General features: G+C 36.6%; 1 long non-coding RNA gene across 1 annotated transcript in view; it reads right to left on the minus strand.

Moving 5' to 3' along the window:
- Nucleotides 1–7,697: 7,697 nt before the first annotated feature.
- The window catches only part of LOC131517139 (uncharacterized), a 58,061-nt gene continuing 38,609 nt past the window's right edge, over nucleotides 7,698–27,149 (minus strand). The window contains exon 2 of the long non-coding RNA XR_009264416.1: nucleotides 7,698–8,301. This is a non-coding gene — a long non-coding RNA (uncharacterized LOC131517139). The remainder of the gene's footprint in view (nucleotides 8,302–27,149) is intronic.

A 27,149-nucleotide genomic window follows, 5' to 3' on the forward strand; every position in this document is an offset into this window, starting at 1 on the left:
TGATCAAATACAAAGAGGAGAAGGAGTTAGCCAAGTGGATACATGAGGATGGAGTATTCCAGGCTGAAGAAAAGATACAGCAAATGCTCAAGATAGGTGCGTGTCCAGCTTGTGTTGGGATCTGGGAGAAGATTGTGGATATAAACAGAATAAGCAGGGAAGAGAAGGTAGATTACATAGGGCCTTGTCTGACTCTTATTAGCAGTAAGAAAAGAATCATTTGCAGGTTTTAATCAAAGGAATGACCTGATCTGACTTGCCTTTCAAAGGATTATTTGGCTGCTCTGTTGAGAATAAATTTGTTTGCTTTTTTGGAGACTTCCATGGTTACTTCTTCTCTGTGATGCATGAAAAGAAATAGGAGACCTAGGAAAAGATTACATACAGATAAAAGATGATAATAATTTCAGGGTGATATCAGTGAAATAGTGAGAAATGGATGGACTCTGGACGTATTAGGTATATAAATTCTATAGTGTTTCCTTTGTAATAATGCAATCTTGTATAGTAGTCAGCTGTTCCAAACATTTGGCAAAGGACCTTATGAAAAAAATATTTTGTGAGGTGTTTTAATCTAGTGCTAATATGTTACAGTCAAATTCACCTTCTTCCTAAAATTTATCCTAACTGGCATTGCAATTATTGCTGTTTAAGTCACTAGACTCAGTAAATATGTGTTTGTTGGGTTTCCTGGTATGTAAAAAAAAGATGACTTATAAAGTGATAGGAATTATACCTGTAGTTTTTCAATGGCTTTAGATCTCACAGATTCTGTACTTCAAATCTCTGAATATCTAAATAATTATCTTGATATGACTCTCTAGGTTATGCTGGTCCAGTTGGTATACTTTGCATGTTGCAAACTATAGTCATTTTAAGTTAATGCCTTTAAATTATGAGACATGTAGTATTGTATTATTACTGGCCAAGGCCTTTGTGAGAGGCTGTTATGAATGCAAAATTTGGTTCAATTAAGAGGCACATTTGGATGACTTCATAAATATTGATTAAAATACATGCTGGTCCAAGAAAATTACAATTTCCATGGTTTGAACAAATAATGCAGTTCTGCAACAATGTTGATTTTATTTGCCAAATTTGAGTTTTCTTCAACAGAAAGCATTTGAATGCTCTTCTGTTTAAAGTTAGACGTGGCACCGTATTGAATTGTCCCCTTATCTTTTAATGGCATCTTTACTACAAAACAGGTATGATAAGCAAACCTTCAAAACAAGTGTTTTTACTTCTATTTTACTAAAATAAAAAGAGTAAAAACTACTTTTGGCTAACAATCTAAATTGTTACAACATACAAGCAAATGAGCACAATGTATATGTGCATGTACATGTGCACACTGATGAGTGTTTGTGTACACATACACGTATACAAGCCCATGATGTTTAACTGTATCACCAGCTAATGGAATTAAGCTCAACATAGCTATTAAATTTGTATCCATTGTGTCATGTGTTTTCATTAAGTACAATTAAATGATGAGATGCATTGGTTTTCTCTAGTTAGTAACCTAAGGCCTAAATCTCACATTTAACCTGAATATTATGAATATTGGTTTTTGATTAAGGGCATGACAAATGTATCATTTGTTTTAAGGTTAAAAAGAGTAGAAATTTAAAGATGTTACATGAATCAGCAGGTCACATTTCTTGTGGTTTGTAATATTATAAGCGACTGAATTATTTAATTACCTACATTATACTTTCTGAGACAGATTTTGCAATAGCATGGTTATCAAGGAATAATATTAAAATTTTGAGTTAACTTTTTGTTAATAACTCCATTTTGTTTGGGTAACAAAACAGAGCTGGAGTGAAAAACAGCTATTTTAAAAACACAATGGAAGGTCACTGCTCTGCCCCTGTGGGAGTGGCGTAATTTCTCTCCTAAAGTACCTGGACATTTTTTAACAAGACACCTTGAGAGACCTCTTTATGTTGGAAAGCAAGAGCCCTCCAGGGTATGGTTTGAAGGAGACTGATGGCTGGACTGCTCAGCATAAGAAATAAACGGTTACTTGAAGGTGGGAGTGACCCAGGAGAGAAAAAGAGAGGGTCAGAAACACAATAGCAGGTAGGGGACAGTAGAGAAATATCAAGACTGAGAAATTCCTAGGAGAGGGATGGTTAAAGGACTGTCCTTGTTTTTGGTGTTGAATATCAGGAGCGTAATCCTCCACATCTTGCTCTATCACACACACCTTTAGTAGTGTCTGCTCTATACACAATTTCTTGACTGAATGGTGTTTGATAAAACAAAGGAAAAGGTTGTATATCTGTGATGGTTGCTGAACAGAGAAAGGAGAAGAAATATGTTGGGTCAAACATAAGTGAGAATTTAGCAAGAGAAGAAATCAGAATTAGAGATAACAAAAGACAAGCTTCTAGATTTGGGGAAAATTCTCTCTAAGGAGATTTCTTCTCCCTGAACATGAGATAGGAATTAGAGGAAATCATAAAGCAGAGGATGACCTCAGCTGATATCTGGATTACATTTGCCTTGGTTGTTGCTTTGAATCTTCACACAAGTCACTTCTATATTCAAAAAACTTAACCAACAATTTTGAATGTAGAAGGATTTGTTCTAACCCCATTAGTGGAGGCAGCTTGACATTCCTGGGCCCCTTGCAGTTTGGGAATCTCTGAGATATTTCAAACATTCAAAAATTCTAACAAAAGTTGAATAGCTTCTCATGATGAGGTGACATGAGCTAACGAATCTGTCAAATATCTCCTCTGTAATAGAATTATATCCACTCAGTTGATAATTGTGTAATGGTATCTCATGCCTATCAGAAGCTCTGATTAGCAGTTAGATGTCTTTGAAGGAAAAGGAGGAGAAAACAATTATTAAAAATTTCAATTCTATTTCTGCTCCTTCCTCCTGGGTTGAGGTGAGCTTTTTCGTTTTGAAGTCATCTGTGTTCCTTGAGCAGACAATAAGACTACAGAACTGCAGCAAAGACAGAGGTCTGTTAACTCCTAAACCCAATCCCTTCTTAGAAATCTATTTCACTGTGAAATGGGTGGAAATGGCCCAGCTGTCTTGTTAACTATAGGCAGCTTCTCAAGGAAGTTAATAAAACTCTCAATAGAAGTATCTACAAACTTATGGTGGTGGCTGCAGACACAGAGCCCTTGGAGATTTCTCACATCTCCTATTGTGGTTTGAAGAGTGTGCTTCAAAGGACCTGAGATGATCATTGTCTAGTCACCAGCAAAAAAAAAAAAAAAAAAAGATATGTGCAGCCAAAAATATTCAGGCCATCCTGCAGTCCCGTTGTCTAAAACACAGATCTCAGCCAAATCTCCTACCGATTTCCACCCTTCCAACACTGCCAGAGAATTATGCAATATGCATTGTCTTTGAATCAGTCATTGATGTTTTGTTTTGTTTCAAGGTTCATTCTTTAAAACTGTAGTCCAGAATCTGACTAATTGATTTTTTTAAATTTATATTTATAAATGATTTTGGTGGATAAAGAACACTTTTTTTAAAGTTTATTTATTTGAGAGAGACAGAATGCAAGTGAGGGGAGAGGCAGAGAGAGACGGAGAATCCCAAGGAGGCTCCTTGAGGTCAGCACAGAGCCCAATGTGGGGCTTGAACTCACAAAACCATGAGATCATGACTTGAGCCAAAATCACAAGTCAGATGTGTAACTGACTGAGCCACCTAGGCACCCGTTGATTTTTTTTAAATACAATTTTCACACAGCTATTTTAAACATTAGATAAGAACTAGAAAGCATCCTTGGCCTAGGAAAGATATCTGGTCACAGTTTTCATTAACTAGCTTTTATTGAACACCTATTATATGTGAAATTCAAGAAGGTGCATAGTGATACTTTAGGGACTATTTTCACCCTCTAAAATTTGACGGCCTTGAGAATAAGCATCATCAACTTAAAAATATTTTAATGTTTGTTTATTTATTTTGAGAGAGAGAGAGCACTAGCAGGGATGGGCAGAGAGAGAGGGAGAGATAATCCCAAACAGGTTCCATCCTGTCAGCACAGAGCCCCATGTGGGGCTTGAGTCCACAAACTGTGAGATCATGACCAAGCATCATCAACTTTTTATTCTTTGCCTGACACAGTGTTCCATACATGTGAGATGGATGAGGAGGTTTCCTTTTTCCTTTCTAGAGACTTAGGGAATGAGACTTTGAAGGAAGAGGAGGAGGGACAAGGTATTAAAATGGAGGATTTGGGGGAAAGACTGACCCCTAGCTACAGCCAACAACAGATCTTGAATCTGAGGAAATATCTCTGTGACAATTCGTTACCTCATTTGGGACATTTATATCAACTTGTAGAGCTCTTAGAAATGAATCCTGCCAAAATATAGATCCTTCACTGAATCAGAAATAGAGTGTCAAGTGACTCATTTATTCTTGTGAGTACCCTGGTTAAGAATTATATTCTAATTTGGAGGTGTTTTTCAATTTCTGTGATCTCTTTCAAAACATGTTGATAGAGTTCATGGAGAAAATTCATTAACAAGATACTTGAAATCAGCAAATCTGACTTCATCACTAATTAGCAGTGTCTGTGCTGACATCCCATTGATGGTGTTTTGAGGACCATAACATGTTAAAGTTTTGTTATAAATTTTAAGGTGCTGTAAAGGTTCAGATCTTGCATATTATAGAATAGTAGTTAAGATCCTGGTACTTGAAGTCAGATCCTAGATTTGAGTCTTATTTCTGCCTTGTGTTAATTGTATAGCTTTGGGCATGTCATTTAGCCTCCCTGAGGCTCAGTTATTTTATTCCCTGACACCTACTGAGTGTCAGGTATTATTTATAACCATGGTATTGTTTTTTCTGTTGCAACTTGTTTTAAGGCAAATTTATTCTATAAAATAATATAAAGAATCTTGTGCTGTCAGTCATTTTTTTGGGGCAAGCATATAGGGCTAGTTTTCTTGGGACTGCATTATAAGGTGATTAATAGCATGATTTTGGAAAAAAAACAAAACTGATCTCAGAGCAAAGAGTAGAGAGTCTTCTATATTGGGTAAAAAACAAACAACAGCAACAAAAAATAAAAAAAACAACAAACAACAGACAAAAACAAAAACATTACACTAAATTTGTCTAAGACGTACACAAAATTCTACTGTGGTACATAAACTATTCAAACAACATGCATTAACATCTTTTCGTACATAGGGACTTTAGGAAAAAAAGAGTTTAGAGTAACAGCCAAGTTATTGTATATTTCCTTACAGATAAAATACTGGCAACAAGGAAATGAACGCAAGCAAGAAAAATCCTGCCTGTGCCGGCTGAGGTGTCCAGAACAGCCCTGTTTCCTGTACTGCCAATTGTGGTAAGTAATGGCTGTGGTACAGGCAGTGGTGTGTGTGCAGAATACTATTTCACCTGTCTGGGTTTATGGAATTGCTGGAGAGCAAGAAAGCAGCTGTATTTAGGGAAAGGTCTTGGATGTGAGCAAGATTGGTGTTAGAAAGGTTTTGTTTGACTAAGAGGACATATTATTGACAATATGTGAAGACAATTATTTGGGTTGCCCTGAGAATCTACATAAATGCATACTATGAAATAAAATTGAAGAATCTTGAAGAGTTATGTGAGACAATGGTCTTAGATTTCATGGCTCTTTAGTATGGGAAGTGTTAAGGAAAGAATGGAGTTATATTATTAGGCAGAAGCTCTGTCAAGTAAAGCAGCATGTGTTTTGAGGGATAGTGCCAATTCCTGGTAGATTTGACAATATTCTCTGATTTTTATAAAAAAACAAAATCTTCCAAACTTCACAAAAGATGAATTTCATTGTATTTAAAAAAATTTTTTTAATGTTTATTTCTGAGACACAGACAGAGCATGAGTGGGGGAGGGGAAAGAGAGAGGGAGGCACAGAATCAGAAGCAGGCTCCAGGCTCTGAGCTGTCAGCACAGAGCCCGACACGGGGCTTGAACTCACAAACTGCGAGATCATGACCTGAGCCAAAGTTGGTTGCCCAATAGACTGAGCCACCCAGGTGCCTTCTTTTTTTTTAAAATGAACTTGACATGTTTAACTGATATGAAGGTGGTAACTAAAGAGAACTCTCAATTCAATATTAGGAAACATCATTGCCCTTTTAAAATGCAAATAACCATTTTGTTTCCTTAGTCTCCCTCATTCCTTCTTTGATCTGCTTCTTTTTTTTTTTTTTTTTTTTTTTTTTAAATTTTTTTTTTCAACGTTTTTTATTTATTTTTGGGACAGAGAGAGACAGAGCATGAACGGGGGAGGGGCAGAGAGAGAGGGAGACACAGAACCGGAAGCAGGCTCCAGGCTCCGAGCCATCAGCCCAGAGCCTGACGCGGGGCTCGAACTCACGGATCGTGAGATCGTGACCTGGCTGAAGTCGGACGCTTAACCGACTGCGCCACCCAGGCGCCCCTGATCTGCTTCTTAAAGGTGGATGATTCCCATTTTTAATTCGTAGTCTCTCCATCTTCCTTCTTTCTTTTTTTTCCTAGTAATTACATTGTCGTTTAAACATTATGTTAAATATTCAAGGCACCATTAGTTATAAACAATTAAGAAGACATGATCTTTGCCCCAGGGTTCATGTGTTAGGACAGAAAGGTAAGACAATTTGTAATAATATAATGTGATAAAGGCTACGTGATTTGGAAACACAAAAGAGGTGACATTTGAAGTTCCATAAAATCTAAATGAGTCTTGAAGAAGGGAGCATTTCAGGAATGGGGAATGTGCAAAGACTTAGCATGGGGTGTGAAAATGCATAGTGTCTTGGGAGACCCCTAAGTCATTTTGTGTGTTTGGAATATAGAATGTATGTTGGAATGTGCAACAGCTGAAGCTAGGTAAGTGGTTAACTAATCATTTTCCATGTTCTCCTGCAGGTAGTGCAGAGTAATAAGAGGTTTTTAAGCACTCAGTGGGCTATCTCATTTCTTTTCATGGCTTAACCAGCATCCCTAAGTTAGTTATTCTCAAATCTTTACCTGCAGTTCTGACTTTGTTCCTTAGTGTCATAATCATATTCAAAACTGTTGCCTTATTATTATCCTGCTGTTACTCAAACGAGTCCACTCAAAAGAACTTACTTTGCTCCTTTAAATTCTTCCTTCCTTTCTGCTCTGTTTCATGTTGCCGTTTCTCTCAAGTCAGTCAGGCTGAACATCTTAGTGCCATTTTCACCTTTCCTCTTTATTTCCATTTCCTCATAGTCTTTTGTTAACCAAACCCTATGATTTTGCTCCCAAGCACCTCACACCCATTTCCCCACTTCTGTTCCTACTGACACTTCTACAGGGCTCAGACTCTCCTTCCTTCTCATCCTGACTTTAACAATGGCTTTAAATGACTTTAACATTAACTTTAAATGATTTGGTTATTTTCTTTTTCATTTCTAATCCATTTTGAATATAATGGCACCAGAATTTTCTCCCAGAAATGTGTATCTCATAATTCCTATGCTCAAAAACATTTAATGGTTCTTCACTTACGGAATAAAGTACAGATTCCTTAGGGTCACATTCAGGGCCCATGATCATCATCTGTGTTTTTTCTTTCTAAAAATATCTTCTTCCCGTTTCCTTCTCCTTTTTCTAACCTTCCTCATAAGTATTTCTTGTCATAAATCATCATTCTTGGTGCCACCATAATATCAAAAAAACAAAACAAAACTCTTCTTACATATCTTACCTTATATTAAACTTTATTCCTTTAATTGAGTATGTGTTTTTAGAAGAAAGAGTATATTTAGTTGTCTATTGCTGTCTAACTAATTGCCCCCACATTTAGCCCCTTAAAATAACACACATTTATTATCTCACAGTGTCATCGGGTGAGGAATCAGGTACAGTTTAACTGGGTCCTCCTGCTCAAGTCTCTCAACAAGGTTGAAATCAAGGTGTCAGTTGGAGCTAGAATCATCTCAAGGTTCAGTTGTGGGGGGGTGGGGGGTCTGCTTCTAGCACACTCACTTGTTGCAGAATTCACTTTCTTCCAGGTTGTTGGACCAAGGGCCTCAATTTCTACCTTGTTGGCCAAAGACCGGCCTCCATTGTTTGCCATATGGGCTTCTCCATAGGGTAGCTTTTAACATGACAGCTTGTTTTATCAAAGAAAGAGGGAGAAAAGGAGGGAGGGACAGACAAAAAAGGAAGTCCTAGTCTTTCATAATCTGATCTTGGAAGTGACATCCCATCCTTTTTGCCATATTCTGTTCATTAGAAGCAAACAGAAGTGAAATGAGGTGAAACCTTCTCACTTCATTTGGTCAAGATGGTCACAACCCACTAGAAAGAGAGAGAGAGAGAGAGGATAGTGTGAGGGAGATTACCCCATGATACCATTTTCTTGAATTTCACTTGAGGTCAACAGTAAAAGTACACACTGGAAATCAGTTCCAGGTAATTTCTAATTTTTTTCAATATTTTAGGTTTCTTAATTTTTATGTAGTTGTTTCTTTAAGCATTTTAAAATTTAAGGAATTGCTAAGTTTGAAGTGATTTTTCTCTATAAGGTATAAATTTGAGGTATTAATAGTTTTGAAATTTAATACTGTTTACTTAAAAGTTTTAGAAATACTATGGTTTTTTTTACATTAGTTTAAAATAGTTAACTTTTTATGTCATCTTTAATAATAAGCAAAAGAATATTTTGATAGGTATTATAGCCCCAACTCTTGGGGACTATTATTATATTATAGTTACTTCATTTTATAATTCAGAAATATTATACTTTGACTCCAATGAATTATTTTTATATGCCTTTTCAATGTTATAAACAGATTAAGAGAGTATAATGTGAAGAAGAGAATAAATTCCTTTAGAAATATTCCTGGTTTCGCTTAAGGTTTTATTCATTACTTGGTTCAAAATAACTTTGGCTTGATCTTTTTCTATGTGTGTATGATCTATTTTTGAGATGTTTGAGACCAAAAGAATAAAGCTTAAGTTCCCAGGAGCAGCCAAATAATTGCATTTTGAATTTGTAAAATCCTTTCTTTTTAAGCTGACAATAGTGATGAAACATTTGCATTTGAACCTAGCAGCATGTAGATTTGAAAGTTTGTAATGAATAAAATTGTGAATTAAATGAGGGAGAGAAATGTTACTCTTTTTAAAAAAAACCTTTAATGGAACCATTAAATATGGATTATAAAGCAATTTATTTTTCAAGCAACACATTACATTATCAACTTTTTCAGATCTTTATAAATTTGTTCATATATTTTCTTCCCTAAACTTCTCTCTTCAGGAGCAATTTTAAATGCATGTTTTCAGTTCTGTTAAGGAATATATTGTCAAGTCCTAAAACCAAGCCTGGTTATATATATTTGCATTTTGTACCTCTTCCTCAATTTGAGCTTAATGATAAAGCCCATTTAGAATTTAAGAATTTGGAAGATAGCACAAAAATAAATTTTAAGTTGATTACAGGTAATGCGTATTTTACCACATTGCCAACTGTTTCTCCCTAACGAGAGATTAAGGACAATGTCAAATATGTACTAAATTTGATACTTCTTAGTGGAAAGTGAAAATTTGTTTTCTAAATATTAATGATTACATAGTTACCAAATTATCAGACTGGCTTTGAGATACATTTGATCACACTACATTTTGAAGAAACATAAGAAAAAAAAGAATATCCATAAAAATCTGTGTTGATTTTCCTCAACTGACCTGACAGTTCAGTTGTTCAAGTTTATAACATTAGCTAAGAGTATAGAACATATATGAAATATAAAGTTTCAAAAACAAATATAGTATTTTTTTGACAATGGATAGTTTGTCTTCATCCATTCTAAGAAGACATAAATTAATTGTTTTGAAATGTCACTCAACCAGATACATTCAAATTTATTTCAAGATTAGGAAAGCATATCAAAGCAGCATAAAGCTTGACCAAATAATTCCACCATTCCCCAATTTTAAAATATCAAAATGATTTTCATAGCCTGGTGAGTTATAAAAATGGGAAGAATAACTGTAAACTGAATAGGTATGAATTGGAAATAAGAAAAGGAAGCACCATGGCGAGACTATGAAACTATTTATTGTATTTCCCTGTGGGAGTTACATTGGGAATATAAGTATGATTCTAACCTTTATTCTCCACTGAGAATTTTGTTATGGCATGTGTTCATACATGTATACATAATCAAAATGTGTAAATTGCTAAAGAGGGTACAATTGACATCACACAGTTCAGAGACATGGAGATAATTCATCCAAAAGAATCTGGTGGTAACTTGGTTTTATGAACTATGTATCAAAAGAATGTGGTAATTCAGTACCAATGACTAGCTATGTGATCTTGGACACATTACTTAGAATCCCTAAGCCTGTTTGACATCTGGTAAAGACATACAATCATAGCTTATCTCTCATGGAGGCTGTGGGGAGTTAGTAAAAATAATATATTGCATTATGACTAGCCTAATCCATGACAAAAGTAAGCAGTCACTAAATGTGGGTTATTATGAGTCCTTTCATCCACAGGTTTTATTCAGCACTTACATATGCCATGCAGTACTCTAAGGTCTGGGGATACAACAGTCAACAAAACAGATGAATGGTAAAGTACAGTGTATATAAATAACCAAGATCAATAAGTAAAATAAATGCTAGATTAGATACTGATAAGTACTTGGAGAAGAATAGGGCAGAGAAGAGAACTAGAAAGTACATTGAGATAGAGGTTATAATTTTGAATAGTTTGGCTAGAGAAGGCATCACTGAAATTATGGCATTTTAGTAAAAACCTGAGGGAGGTGAGGGAATAAGCCATGGGATGTCTGGGAGAAGAGCATTCCAGGGGGAGGGATTGGGCATGTACAAAGGCCCTGAGGTGGGAACAATAAGGAATCTATGTGGAGTGAGCAAGGGTAGAAGAGTAAGAGATGAGATAAAGAGATAATGGGGGCCAGATGTGAGCCCAGAAGAAGGCTGCTAGGACTTTGACTTTTTCTTTGAGAAACTTGGGAAGCCATTGGAGGGTTTTGAGTAGAGAGATGTGACCTGTGATTAACAGCATCACTCTGGCTGCTGTCTTGAGACCAGGCTGAAGGGAGATGGTTGGAAGGTTATTGTCAGTCTAGGTGAGGATTGTGCATTAGAGATGGTGATAAACAATGGAGGTTGTGAGCAGTGGTAGGATAATTGATATTTATTGAATGTTAAGACAATAGGTTTTATTAGAAGATTAAGTTTAGAGTATATGAAAGAAGGGTCAAAGATGACCCAAGGTTTGTGGCTGAACAACTAAAGAGTGGCATTATTACTGAGAAGGAAAAGATAGAGTGTGTATGAGTAGGGAAAGATCTGAAGTTCAATTTGATGAATGTTATGTTTGTGAATTTTATTAGACATTTAAATGAAGTTGTGGAAATGTAGTTGGATTAATTCCACTGGAATTCAAGAGAAAGATCTGGGCTGGTGGTAAAAATTGTAAGAGTCTTATGCATGCAGATGGTTTCTAAAGCCATGAGACAGAGTGAGATGCCCAAGGGAGTGAAGTGGATAAAGTAGAAAAGATGAGGAACGAGCAAAGAAAATTGAGGGTGAGGATATTGAGGTAGGAAACAAGACAAAACAAAAGACAGGATGATATGCTAGAAGCTGAGAGAGGAGGAGTGAGTGAAATGCTAATGGGTCGTGTAAGCTGAGGACCAAAGAGTAACCATTATATTCTACAACATAGAGGTCATTGGTGACCTTATCATTAGTCTGATTGATTCTGCCCTCATCCAGCTGTTGTAACCTTTTTCTGAACCATTTTTTTGATCTGTTTTTTCTGCTTCTGGACTCCTGTTCATCACCTACTCTCATATAGATTTTGATTATATTGTAAAAGACTTTGTTTTCATTGTGTCATGGAATTCTGTCTTCACATCCTGGTGCCTTTCTGTACATGGGTTTATATAGCTCTTGTGAGTGGAGACCTTGTTCCACTCTGCCTTTGAGATTCCCTATGATTGTTCTACATACAGTATTAGCATTAGCATTGGTATTAGTAATATAGTATTAGTATTAGCATTGTTTTATTGCCACCTGCTGCTTGTAACTCAGCAGTTTGTTTATTTGTTTATCTTTAAGCAAAAACCTTTTGTCTTCTGGTGCTAATGCTATTCATCTAATTACACGCCCTGTTACCGCCTCAGTACCATTATCTCCTGGCATTCCAAACTGCTACCCACAGTTATTGGATATTTCGCTGTTGTGAGTCTCAGGCAATTTGAATAATTATAAATGGTCCATTAGAAGAGCTCATAGTTTGTCAAGTGTTTATTACACCATACATATATCCCTCATATTGTCTCTAAAAGACAACACTCGGGACACCTGGGTGGCTCAGTCGGTTAAGCATCCAAATTTGGGTTAGGTCATGATCTCACAGTTTGTGGGTTTGAGCCCCACATCGGGCTTTCTGCTGTCAGCACAGAGCCCACTTTGGATCCTCTGTCCCCCCCCCCTCTCCCTCTGCCCCTCCCCCACTTGCCCTCTCTCTCAGAATAAACTTAAAAAATAAAAATCAATAAAAGACAACACTCATTCACATTTATACAGTCTTCTGTGACTTACATACACATCTCATTAACTTTAAAAATACACATTTCATTGATAGCAGATGTAGAGACAAGATACTTGATACATTATAAAAGAAAATTCCATTTAGTTCTATAAAAATACTCTAAGTACCAAATATGTGCTAAAGTTTAAACTAGGTGGTAAAGCTTCAGAATGAGTAAGACAGGGTTTTTGCCCTCAGGGAGCCTGTGGGGTGTGTGTGTATGTGTGTGTATGTGTTGTGTTGTGGGCTACACAGCACTGAGATAGGCTAGAGACAAATACATGGTCAGAATCTGACGCTTGTCTGCTACGTGCATGAAGAATTCAGGTGATCTAATTAATTTTAACCTTTGTTGGCTACTTCAATACCTCACACCTTAGCTATCTCTAGTCTGGTTCCCCTCTGTTCCTGGCACTAGTTGAAAATTAGGTGAGCGGCATAGATGTGGGGGTGCTCTCGCTGACACAGGGTTTGATAAACACAGGGACTGGGAGGAAGGAGAAAAGGAAGGCTTGGAGTGGGAAAGTACTGACTACTGAGTCAGAGAGGGGAAAAAGTGTCTTAAAGTTTCCTTCCTCCTACACCTATGAAGAGTTTTGAGTCAGAAAGAGAAGTGCCTGAGGAAGAGGTCAGTAGAAAGCAGCAGATAAAGAAGACTTAATGGAAGCAGCTGGTAGGGAATATAGGTATGTATAGGAACATGGCTGGTCAGAGGCAGACTGAGCCTTTTACTGTAACTCCTTTTATTTTTTTTAATTTTTTATTTTTTTTATTTTTTTTTCAATATATGAAGTTTATTGTCAAATTGGTTTCCATACAACACCCAGTGCTCATCCCAAAAGGTGCCCTCCTCAATACCCAGCACCCACCGTCCCCTTCCTCCCACCCCCCCCATCAACCCTCAGTTTGTTCTCAGTTTTTAAGAGTCTCTTATGCTTTGGCTGTCTCCCACTCTAACCTCTTTTTTTTTCCTTCCCCTCCCCCATGGGTTTCTGTTAAGTTTCTCAGGATCCACATAAGAGTGAAAACATATGGTATCTGTCTTTCTCTGTATGGCTTATTTCACTTAGCATCACACTCTCCAGTTCCATCCATGTTGCTACAAAGGGCCATATTTCATTCTTTCTCATTGCCACGTAGTACTCCATTGTGTATATAAACCACAATTTCTTTATCCATTCATCAACTGTAACTCCTTTTAGAGATTGCTTTGTATATGCTAAGGACTTGACATATAGTTGCTAATTTTTAATTTTTTTAAATCTTTATTTATTTTTGAGAGAGAGACAGAGTGTGAGCAGGGGAGGAGCAGAGAGAGAGGGAGGCACAGAATCTGAAGCAGGCTCCAGGCCCCGAGCTGTCAGCACAGAGCCCAACGCGCGGCTTGAACCCACGAACTGTGAGATCATGACCTGAGCCGAAGTCAGACGCTCAACCGACTGAGCCACCCAGGCGCCCTATAGTTGCTAATTTAATTATTGTTAGGATGCTGAGTATATCTCCACTTTACAGATGGAGATTTAGAGATTATGTAATTTCCTCAAGATCACGTAGTCCTGAAGTGATAAGTCATGACTCTGACACAGCATCAGTATGCTACAGAGTCATGCCATAGAGTTAGCTCTTTATCATACTAGTAATGAGGGAAGGGTACATGATTCAAGGGTCCTTGAGCAGGGCACAGCATGAATGAACAAGTAAACTTGATGGGTATCATCTGTGTGTGGAGAGGAAGATGGCTTAGGGGCCATTTGGTGAAAGGAGCTTAGCTCTGAGGACAGTCCTGCTCATCATTCTTCCCTGAAATGATCAGTCCTATTCTCTTATTTCCACATGAAACAAATAATTTCATCTGAATTTGGAAGATTTGTTGTTCAGTTTTCTTCCTCCAACAGTAGATGATGTTACTGTACATTAGTTGTCCATATGCATGTATGAAGTCTTCTGTTGTGTTTCTTGTCCCTGGAAATGAAGCACTTTTCCATGACTTGTATGTGAAACACTGATTCAAGGGTAGATGCAAAAAGCCTCTCTTGGGTTGTTCTCTGATGCCACACTAGGGACAGACTGTTTACTCAACTGTTACTGAATTGGTATTCTGCTTCCAATTCCAGTATTGTTCCATGTGAACATAGCTTTAGGATTTGCTTCCTTGTGGAGTGGGGTGAATGATAGCACTAAAACCACCCAATCTCTACTCTGCACCCCTCAGGTAACTCTTAAAGGCAGAATATGTTTTGCATAAAGGTGGAAGAATAATGGTTGGAACCTGTGTAGCGTGGAAATAGGAGAATGTTCAAATTGGTTCTCTCCTAGACCTGTGGTACTTTGGGTACTAGAATTGTGCAGTCACCATCTATGAGGCTACCAGAGAGATGGTGACACTGGGTGAGTGAACATTTTGATACAGAAATAGAAGCAACAGGCAACTCATCTCAAAATCCAGAGGTTATCTGCCCCTCTTTTGCTACCTTCGTTAGGAAGTTAGTTTTTATAATAGGAGTCGGAGATATATTTTCTAATTGTCAGCATATACTGTATGACATTAATAGTGTTATTCTGAGGGGTGCCTGGGTGCTTAGTCAGTTGGGTGTCCGACTCTTGGTTTTGGCTCAGGTCATGATCTCACAGCTTCGTGGGTTCAAGCCTTGTGTCAGGGTCTGTGCTGACAGTGAGGAGCCTGCTTGGGATTCTAACTCTCTGCCCCTCCCCTACTCACGCTGTGTCTGTCTCTGTCAAAATAAATAAATATACTTAAAAAAATAGTGTTAATCTGAAAGTCAAGGTCAAATCACATTAGTTTTAACCTACTCTATGCAGAGAGTATTCAGGAATACTGAATACTGTTGTAATGGATGTTTGTTCATTTTTCTAACCTTGATTATCTTTACAACAGTAGCGCAGCATTGATTTGACTTTCTGTTTTGAACTGATATTGTTAAATCTCTTAAAATGTCTTTTGTTATAGGCAGTAAAACATTTAATAAACATTTTTTAAAAAGACAAAATCGGAAACAAAATATGAAATAAAATCAGTATAAGATCTAGGTCTTATACCAGGGTCAGGGACAAAGTTCGGTTCAGTAGAATTCAAGTTATTTTTATAGTACTGTCCTTTACTTTGTGAAATGTGTATGTGTTCCTAAGAAACTGCATATGCAGTGCCAAACAAATGTTTTAAAATTGGAGGACAATGTTCATGGAAGAAAAATCAAATTAGCAACAAGTTTTAATATTTTTAAAGCAAATAACTTGAAAAGTAAGGTTATGACCTTGTGTAAAAGTATATACAGTATATTAGAAACATCTTAATATGTGAACATATCTAGCTACCACATAGCTGATATTTTTTAAATAAATTTTTTAAATTGAGTAAAAATACTCAATTTTGATTTCATGTATGTTTCTTTTTAATAAAGGGGATTTTTAAAAGTATGGTATTAAAGCAATGAAAAATATACATATGTCTATGATAATGCTGCAGTGTGTTTCTGGGTACTTCAATGAAAGTTAACAAAAAGTTAACAAGGGCTTGCAGCACAGCAACTAACCAATGGCCATTAAGAGACCACGTTTGGCTACTCTGCAACTGGTGTGGCCTGAATGAATTTCAGAAGTGCACTTTTATAATGATGCCATTTTTAGAAATGCAATTATTGCATAACTTGACATCCAAAAGTAAGTGAATGTAATAATTTTTTTTATATGTAAGCACATGCTCAGTTTCATCATATTCATGAAAATAAGAGAAAGAACACTGGACTAAAAATGTGGCAGCCCTTATTTGTAAGCGTTTAGACTAGAGAGAAAATATAATAGGATGTAAGGTCGCTGACACGATTCCCAACTCCTGGCATTCATATCCTTGTGGTGTCCCTCTCCTTTAATGTGATGGGACCTGTGAATTACTTCTTATCAATAGCATACACAGATGTGATGGAATATATGTGATTATATTACGTAAGATGTAACTCTGGTATTGCTGGAGTCACTCACTCCCTTGTTGAGTATGAGGAAGAAAGTTGCCACGTTGTGGGTTGCCTATGTTGAAACATCCATGTAGGAGGGAACTGAGGGTGGTCTCTGGCCAACAGCCAGCATGACTGAAGCCCTCAATCCTACAACTGCAAGAAACTGAATTCTGCAAAAATGGAATGATCCCATTCTGCAAAAATGGGATGATTCCCTGGTTGAGTCATTTATTAGACACCACAGCACCTGCCAATGCCCTGATCCCAGTTGATGGGACTCTACCCAGAGGACCTACATGATATGCCAGTCCCTCGCCCACAGAAATGGAATAAATGTATGTTGTTTTAACCTAATATGTTTGTTAAACCTAATATATGTTTATATTTATACCTACATCGTGTCTATATCTCTATGTATATCTACAGCTCACAGGTATCTGTATTAGTGAAGGTTTTCCAGAGAAGCAGGACCAAAAGGATGTGTGCATGTATGTATACCCAGCATATATGTGTGCATCCACATATCTAGAGAGATTGATTGATTGATGTACCTTAAGGAATTGGCTCTCATGTTTATGGAGGCTTACTGAATCTAAAATCTCCTGGTGTAGGCCAACAGGCTGGAGGCTAAGGGAAGAATTATAGTTTGAATTCCAAGACAGTTTCCTGGAAGAATTCTTTCTTGCTCAGGGAGGGTCCGTCTTTGTTCTCTAAGGCCCTCATCTGATTAAAAGGGGCTCACTCACATTATGGAGGGCAATCTGCTTTACTCAAAACCCATTAGTTTAAATGTTAATCTTATCTAAAAGAACACCCTCACAGAAACATCCAGAATAACGTTTGACCAAACCTCTGAGCACCATGGCCCTGCCAAGTTGACACATAAAGTCAACCATCACAGCATGCAAGATAGAATCTCTAAAAAGGGATATAATCTTAAACCTTCTCTGCATATGTGCTATCTACATAAAACTGCTAAGTGAATGAATGGAAAATAAGAGCCCACAAATTAAGATAGTTCCAAAGAACACTACACACTCCATCAAACATGAGTAAAAGTGATATTTCTATCAAATATAAATTGGAACAAGTGTTTTTGTATAAGTCTTCACTTGTGGATAAAGTAATAGAAGGATATTTAAGGACAGTGGTATAAAATAGCAATGTCTGTTGGAAAGAAAAAAAAAAGTAAATAGAAATGTCTTTAAGTGGAATAAAAATAATAAAAATCCTAAATGTGATCAATTTACAGATTAAGCTGATTACAGAATAATAAAAGGATATTAAAAATAAAACTGGAGGGTGCTTGGGGGACTCGGTTCAGCATACAACTCTTGACTTTGGCTGAGGTCATTATCTCACAGGTTTCTCTCTCCCTCTTTTTCTGCCCCTCCGCCTGCTTGCATGCATGTGTTCTCTCTCAAAATAAATAAACTTAAAAAAAAAAAGACCAGGATTGTACCTTATCAGTACTTGGACCCAAACCACTTCTTCTTATGTGCAGTCTAGGATGAAAATTAGGCCATCCTCTGACTACCTCACCTTTTTAAGAACCAATTTACTCCAGTTCAACTGAAGTGTGTGGATCTTGCATTGGAAATTGGTGCTGACTTCAGGAATTGTGTTGATACCACCATTCAGTGGTAGCTCTTTGAATACTACCCTGTGGAGGATAGTTTGTCTCATGCTTTGAGGCCTGGGTCTGTGGAGCAGCTGGTGCTTTATAGCTATTTATTTTGTGTCTAATGGCTGCTTTTGAAGAGTAAGGAAAGATGTGAGATGCCTGTTTACTTTCCTGCTTAGTACCAACTCTTGCCCAGGGTTCTATTGCTTCTGGTCACCTTAGTTAATGCCTTCTTGTAATTGAATTGACTTTTCAATACCTGTATAGAATGCCTCGTTCTTTGTCCTTCCTCAGCTTTATAGTGGCTTGTCCTCACAAATCTGTTTTCTCTTTGAGATCACTTGCTGTTTACTTTCATCTGTCTTGTGGTAGTGCTGGGGGTGGTATGGTTTTACCTCATTCTGGAAGCCAATGCCAGGGACATATCTTTTTGACCACCAAAATATAAGGAAAGTTTTGGGGTGCCTGGGTGGCTCAGTCGGTTAAGCGTCCGACTTCAGCTCAGGTCACGATCTCGTGGTCCGTGAGTTCGAGCCCCGCGTCGGGCTCTGGGTTGATGGCTCAGAGCCTGGAGCCTGCTTCCGATTCTGTGTCTCCCTCTCTCTCTGCCCCTCCCCCGTTCATGCTCTGTCTCTGTCTCAAAAAAAAAAAAAAAAAAAAAAAAAGTTAAAAAAAATACAAAATATAAGGAAAGTTTTATAATAAGTTCTTTATTCTATGGAATCTATTTTTTTAGCCTCTTGAGTGATAATCCAATGGTTGGAATTTGAAGATCAGTAAACTTGAAATAATACATACTCCAATAACTATCCTAAATAAAAAACTTAGAGCTGGTTTTCCTGAAAGCATTATTACTCTGTATTTTCCTCTTGAAACCTTTAACAATTATGCATTGCCTATTCCTGAGATATGGTGTGAAATTTATACCATGTTCCCTGCTCCTGTTATTTTCTGGAATGTTCTTTTCCCATTCTTTCACCTCTTTTAATGTGTGCACGTGCACACACACTTATATACACATCCACTTCCTCTTTCCTTCCCTCCTTCCCTTTGTCTCCTGAGGGTGCCACCTAATCTTTAAGGTCCCATTTCATTTTCCATGTTCTCTATGAAGCCTTTCCAGATTCCCTTAAGTAAATGTTACTCTCTTTTTTTTCAACCTTCATTGGTTGATTTGTTCCTCTTTTATGGTGCTTCTCTTAGTCTTATATTAGTGGTTTGTTGTCTTTATTAGATCATAAGCTATTTGGAGCAGGGATTGGACAGTTATGATCCTTATATTAGGATTTGGATCAGTGCCTTGCACATAATAGATAGTAAATGGTTACTGAATTAAAATGAATGAACTCCTTTAAGCTGTGGTGGAGGCCTTGACAAATATGACCTGATGTTCTATTGAAAAGGATATCCGGGGCACCTGGGTGACTCAGTAGGTTGAGCATCTGACTCTTGATTTTGGCTCAGGTCATGATCTCACGGTTTGTGCATTTGAGCCCCGAATTCTGTTCCACGCTGACAGTGCAGATTCTGCTTGGGATTCTCTCTCTCTCTCTCTCTGTCCCTCCCCTGCTTGTACTCTCTCTTTCACTCAAAATAAATAAATAAACTTAAAAAAAAAATTAAGAAATGGATATCCAGTACACTTGGTCATGTAGTTTTCACTCGTATGTGGCAAAATGAGGAAATAAGGTGGTGAGTTTTCCATAAAGCTAAATTTATTTAACATATAGGAATGTCTTTTGTGTTGCTATCATTCCTGCCTATTGAGAATTAAAATTTATCCTTTCTTTTGTGTTGGTGGGAGGTGCTAGTTAGAAGAACAAAGGAAACCATGTGTTAGTCTTTCTCATTTTATTTTGTTTTATTTGTTATTGATCAGTGATATATGAAGTTTTAAGAACTTGTGACCTAGGGTGTTTGTATATTCCAAGGTCAGCAAACCAAAGGGTTGAGGGATTCTGGTGAAACTAGATATGGTGAAAAAACAATGAACTAAAATATAGGACAAGTAGTGGCAGCAGTAGCATTGTCTCCACTAGTTGTGTGACATTCGTGTCAGCCCTGTGTAGTTATAAGATTACCTTTCAAGGTAGTTGTGAGACCCAAGTAGATAATCAAGTTGTGTAATATTTCTGTTTTTAGTGTAGTCTACAAGGAAAGGGTTGTGTTAGTTATTGATAGTGCTTCTTTGTATCTTTAGTGTCAACTCTACTTCCTTTAGAACACTCTATAACCCAGAGAAAGGGCATGTCTTTCCTAGAATCAGTATTACAAATTGTTCCTCATCCTTCTGGTGACATTGATTTGATTACATATCATAAACCATCCAGCAGGATTTTTATTGTCAGATTAAAATGAAATAATAGTGTCAGCATCAGCATGCCAGTGGTAGATATTTGTACAAGTGATTCCAGCTGAGAGGTTATATGGACATTGTTTCAGCTTTTGCTGTGCGCTGGTAGGGTGAAAGGTGAACTTTAAGTCTGAAGCACTCTTATGAGGATATTCTATATGAAAGATTATTTCTGTAATGAAAAATTGCCTTTCACTTTGCATGAATCACATTCAATCAACTGAAAGTGATTGTATTAATGCCTTAAGTGATTGCACATCTACTCGGTGAAGATATGTTGCCAAAATATGCATTGCAGGGATACTTATAAAATTCCAGAGTACAGTAGGGTTAGAGCTAGAAGGGTGAAAGTGGCCACTTATTCCTCTCTGTCATTGTCATTGTTATTAAAATCAAACAAACAAACTGCACAGGCCGCACACATTTTAGAGTTGATGAAATTTACCTCTTGTCTCCTCTATCTTCCCTTAATTCCTGAATGCAGTTTCCTGTAAGCATTAATTATTACTTTTTTTTTCTTACCTCCCAGAACCAGGGGTGCTCTTTGGTTTTGTAAGGACTGCTAATTAGGCCCCACCCCGTGGTGGTTCCTTCCAGGAAGTGAATGCCACAGGCTCCTGAATGCACCTTTTATCCTTTACTTCTGGTCTAGAAGAACCATACTTACTTACTTACTTATTTTTTAACGTTTATTTATTATCGAGAGACAGAGAGAGAGCATGAGCATGGGAGAGGCAGAGAGAGAGAGGGAGACGCAGAATCCAAAGCAGGCTCCAGGCTCTGAGCTGTCAGCACAGAGCGCCACATGGGGCTGGAACTCACAAACCGGGAGACCACGACCTGAGCCAAGTCGGACGCTCAACGCACTGAGCTATCCAGGTGCCCCATAAAACCGTACTCTGTAGGGCAGTTGATCTCAGCTAGATGTTAGGAAAAAGAGCAATAAAATAAATTCACACTAAGACGCCATTGCTAATAGCTAACAATGGGTTAGGCATCTCAAGTTCTATTTGTAAGACCCAAAACTGGACTGGCCAATATTGAAGTCATCTGAAGTCATCCACCAGAGACTAACTTAATCCTACTTGAGATGTAGCCTTTGTTCCTGAGTTAAGATTTGAATGGATCACTGAGTAATAAACAGAGGATGTTCTGCATCGAAAGCAAATTTTGTTGGTAGAGAAGGTCCTTAAACTGGAAGATTAATGGGAATCCAATCTAATCTCCTAGTAAAGACCAGATGAGAATCCTTGCTGGGATTAAAAACAGTAGTCTGACATGGGGTCCTGGTCTATGTCCATTTAAAACAGGTAATAGAAGATCAAAAGAAACAGAAAGGGGATAAAGGATAGGGAATTGATGATTTTATATATATCAAGTCCTTAATTATTATTTATCAAATATATATTAAACACAGAGTAGGATACTAGGGTTTCAAAAGTGAAAGACTTGGCTCAGTCTCTAGGGAGCAGGTCTACAGCCAGATATTTACCTTATAAATGTTGATACATGCTGTGATAAAAGTAAGTACAAGGTATTCTGACTGTTTAAAGTAGTACCTAGTTTAGACTGGAAAGCTTTTATTTGGTATGTTAACATTAACTGAGTTTTAGAGGCTGAATAAAGGTTAACTAGAGGAATAAAAAAAGATCTCTTCCATTAGCTTGTTCCTTATCTTAATTGGAAAGTCATTAACCCTGAATTAGTCCATTTATTTGTTTTTTTTTAAAGTATTTTCTAAGCTCACATGCATATTGCAGGATAAATTAAAGTTTGAAAAAGCAACTGGAGCAAAAAATAAAAAGCTTTCATATTCCTTTTGAATGCCCAACTGTGTGTGCATTTTGGTAATTATAGGCTCAATTACTCATGTGTGCATTTCTACCAGTCCGGCAAATGATGGTTAAAGGAGACGAGCATAGTAAACTCAGAAACTATCTTAAGTGGCTCAACATTCATTAACTACAAAAACTCTAAATTAAAACAAGTGAGGTAAATTATGAATATGAATTCAAGGTGTAGGTATGGATGTGCAATACAATACCTAGTAGGGGTTGTCATACCTTTTTGGGTCCATAGTAATGTGCAAAAACGTTATAGAAACTTCATGATGAAATTTATGTCTATCTAGAGAATCACTTTTACTGAAAGATTTAGGAAAATATAGTTAATGGTAAAACAGAGATACAAAGCAATCCATGTTGAGTTGAGATAATATTTTTATGATATATAAATCTATATACACACATACACATGTATTTCCTTTACTTCTGTGGTTTATTTATGAAGAACAATTTGGGGGAAAAAAACCCAAAAGACTAAAAGACAGAAGGGAATGGCAAAACTATCAGGTATTAGACAGCCTTAATCTTTATTGAATCTCTGTTTCCTTCATTGTTCATAAGTATATGCAAAGCACTGTTAGATTCAGGGTACAAATACTGCATCATAACTCATTTCTCACTCCTTGTAATTGCTGCACTTTAAAGGTCTTTTAGAAAAGAACATTTTGACTTCTCTCAACTCTCTTGGCTGACATTTGCTTTCACTCCCTCTTTTTTTTTTTGTCATTTTCAGTCATCACAAAGGCTGATGGAAAAAGTATGAAAAAAAATAAAGCAAGACTGTTCACCTGGTGTCACTCACACAACTAACTCTTGGCCTAAATTTTTCATTTTTGGGTAGATTATGACATGCATAACTTTGACATGATCCTGAATGTATCTGGGGATTTTTAAGGAACAAAATAACAAAGCAGGGATAGCCACTCCACAATCTTTGACCCAGGGGCAACATGTTCCATTAGCTTAAAGCTATTGACGAAAGCTTTAAGCAGGCATGGGACTGAAAGCAGAGTATTGTGATGTAGTCTTGCTTCTTTCTACATTTGTGCTGTTGAGTGTATTCCATTTGACTCTGATGACCAGTGTCAAGTACCTTTTTTATAATGTATGCAGAATTAGTGATGCCAGAGTTGGGCAGCTCTTCTTGGTTTGTACCATTTTCCAACAATATCTCTCCTATCTTGTTCTAGGTCTTAAAAAGGGAATAAAAGTAAAGAACAGGGAATATAAATATTTACTTAATTGCAAAGAAGTTTCTTTGCTTTCCTTCTCCTTCATACCAAATATCTATACTCCCAATTCAAGTGCAGAAGATTAAATCTGGCTGTGTATTCTGCCAAAGCAATGCCCTTATAACGTTTAACATTACATTGGCAATGGATGAATCCCTAAATTCTGTGCCTGAAACTCATATTACACTATATGTTAACTAAGTGGAATTTAAATAAAAACTTGAAAAAAAATTTGGCAGTGATTAAGAAGATAATTCCATTTAATGTAACATCATAAGTTGTCAAATTTATTCCTAAGTATTGTACTAAGAGTACAAGACTTGTATGATGAAAACTGTAAGACATTGTTGAAAGAAATAAAACCTAAATAAATAACAAGATATCCCATGATACTGGATTGGAAGACAATATTGTTAAGATGGTAATTCTTCCCAAATTAATCTACAGATTCAACATAATCCCTTTCAAAATCTTACCAGGCATTTTTGCAGAAATTGACAAGCTGGACTTAAAATTTATATAGAAATGCAAGAGACTCAGAATAGCCAAATAATCTTGGAAAAGAACAACAGTGTTAGATGATTCAACTTCCTAATTTCAAAACTTACTACAACAATAGAAGAAAATGTAGAGTAAATTTTCATGACTTTGAGCTAGGCTATGGTTTCTTAGGTGTGATAACAAAAACACAGGCGAGGAAAGGAAAACAAAAATTGGACTACATATATATATGTATATGTATATGTATATTGCATATTGCCATCAATAAGGTGAAAATACAGCATAAGAATGGGAAAATGTGGAAATCACATCTGTTACGGTCTAGTATCTAGAATATATAAAGAACTCTTAGAACTCAACAATGAAAAGATTACCCAATTTATAAATGTGCAAAGGAGAGGCGCCTGGATGGCTCAGTTGGTTAAGTGTCCGACTTTTGATTTTGGCTCAGGTGGGGATCTCAGTTCAAGCCCCATAACAGGCTTGGGATTTTCTCTCTCTCTCTCTCTCTCTGCCCCTCCCATGCATGCTCTCTCCCTCTCATATTCTCTCAAAAATAGATAAATAAAATTGGCAAAGGATTTTCATGGAAAGAAAGAAAATATACTTCAAAGAAAATATACAGTTCACAAACCTATGAAAGGATGCTCATGGGGCTCCTGGGTGGCTCAGTTGGTTAAGCATATGATTTCAGCTCAGGTCATGATTTCACAGTTCGTGAGTTTGAGCCCTGCATCGGGCTCTGTGCTGACAGGTCAGAGCCTAAAGCCTGCTTCAGATTCTGTGTCTCCCTCCTCTGCTTGCACTTTGTCTCTCTCTCAAAAATAAACATTAAAATTTTTTTTTTCAAAAGAAAGAAATTGCTAGTCATTAGGGAAAAGCAAATTAAAACTACAATGCAATACCATTTCAAACAACTATGATTACTAAGATGAAAAAGATAATAAAAGTGTTGAAAAGATGTGGAGAAATTGGAATCATCAACATAGCTATTGGGATTACGAAATGGCTAATATCACTTTGGGAAAACAGTTTGGAAGTTCCTAAAAATATTAAACCTAGATTTATTATATAATCCTGCAGTTCCACTCCTGGATACATACCTGAGAGAAATGAAAATGTATATCCATTTAAAATCTTAAAGAGGAATGTTTATAGCAGCATTATTCATAATCAAGAAATGAAAACAAATGTCCAACTGATGAATGCATAAATAAAATTTGATATATGTGTATAATGGAATATTATTAGGTAATAAAAAGGAATCACATATTGATATATGTGATGAATTTACGAACTAGAAATTTAGGCTAAGTGAAAGAAGAAAGTTGCAAAAGGCCACATATTGTACAACTCCATTGATATGAAATGACCAGATTAGGTAATGCATAGAAACAAAAGGTAGATTAGTGGTTACCAGGGACTGGGCGGGGAGGGGGGGGGGGGAGGGTGTTGTAAGAATTTGCCAATGGTTAGAAGGGTTATTTTGAGGGTGATGAAAATATTCTAAAAACCATTGAATTATACACATTAAAAGTGTGAATTTTATGGAATATGAATTGTATCTCAGTAAATCTGTTATAAAACATGTAACAAAAAAGATTATATAAAAATGAGATTAGGATAAAATTCTTTTTTTCTAAGAGTTTACAAATGTATTTGTATTCCTTTTTTCATTTTGATGCTGATCCTTCTAAGCGGCCTGTGAGTTTGAATAGCACATATTATGGGAAAAGAAACATATGCAAAATAGTTTACTTGTCCTATTGGAAAATTTACTTGGTTTTATACGTAAAACTGTGTTTTGCAAATCTCTTGCCTCCTTTAAAAACACATAATTTGATATATCATGAGTCTCCTTTATTCTGTTTAATCAGATTTAAAAATACATTCTAACTTTAAAATACTATAAGGCAGCTTAGTGGTCACTTAATTATTTAACTGAAAGGCCAGAATTATTGACAGTGAAGGCCAGAAGAGTTAGATTCCAACACTTAAGCACATAATCAGTTAACAGATCTGCGTTTAGATGATGGGTATTGTTGTAAGTCTAGTGAAAATATCTAAATTTGAATCTGCGAGTTGTCACTTATTAATTGCTCCATTTGTAACACTGACCTAAACACTTTGAAAGTGCTTTTGTTCAAATTAAACAAAGTATAGATAATTGATATTATTGTTAGAGAACTTCTAAATCTTTTAAAAGGGGAAATGTCACATTAAATTGCCAACATGACATATACTTATGCTAATACACCACAGATATTCATTTTTCCTCATTTATTTAAATCCTAGTATTATCACTTATATTATTTAAATTCAAGTAGGTTAACATACAGTGTAGTATTAGTTTCATGAGAAGAATTCAGTGATTCATTACTGACATAAAATACCCAGTGCTCATCCCAACAGATGCCCTCCTTAATGCCAATCACCCATTTAGCCCATCCCTCACTCAACTCCCTTCTAGCAACCCTCAGTTTGCTCTCTGTATTTAAAAGTCTCTTATGTTTCCCCTCCCTCTCTGTTTTTTATCTTATTTTTCCTTCCCCTCCCCTATGTTCATCTGTTGTGCTTATTCCATGTCTGAGTGAAATCATATGATATTTGTCTTTCTCTGTTTGATTTATTTTGCTTAAGACACTCTAGTTCCATCCACATGGTTGGAAATGGCAAGATTTCATTCTTTTTGTTTGCTGAGTAGTATTCCATTGTGTGTGTGTGTGTGTGTGTGTGTGCATGCACACACACACACATACATACCACCTCTTCTTTATCCATTTATCAGTCAATGGATATTTGAGCTCTTTCCATAATTTGGGTATTGTTGATAGTGCTGCTCTAAACATTGGTGTGCATGTGCCCCTTCAAATTAGCATTTTTGTGTCCTTTGAATAAATCCCTAGTAGTACAATTGCTGGGTTGTAGGATAGCTCTATTTTTAATATTTTAAGGAAACTCCATAAAGTTCTCCAGAGTGGCTGCACTAGTTTGCATTCCCACCAACAATGCAAAAGGTTTTCTCTTTTCTCTGCATCCTT

This window comes from Neofelis nebulosa, chromosome 7, assembly GCF_028018385.1.
Source record: "Neofelis nebulosa isolate mNeoNeb1 chromosome 7, mNeoNeb1.pri, whole genome shotgun sequence".
Taxonomy (NCBI): domain Eukaryota; kingdom Metazoa; phylum Chordata; class Mammalia; order Carnivora; family Felidae; genus Neofelis; species Neofelis nebulosa.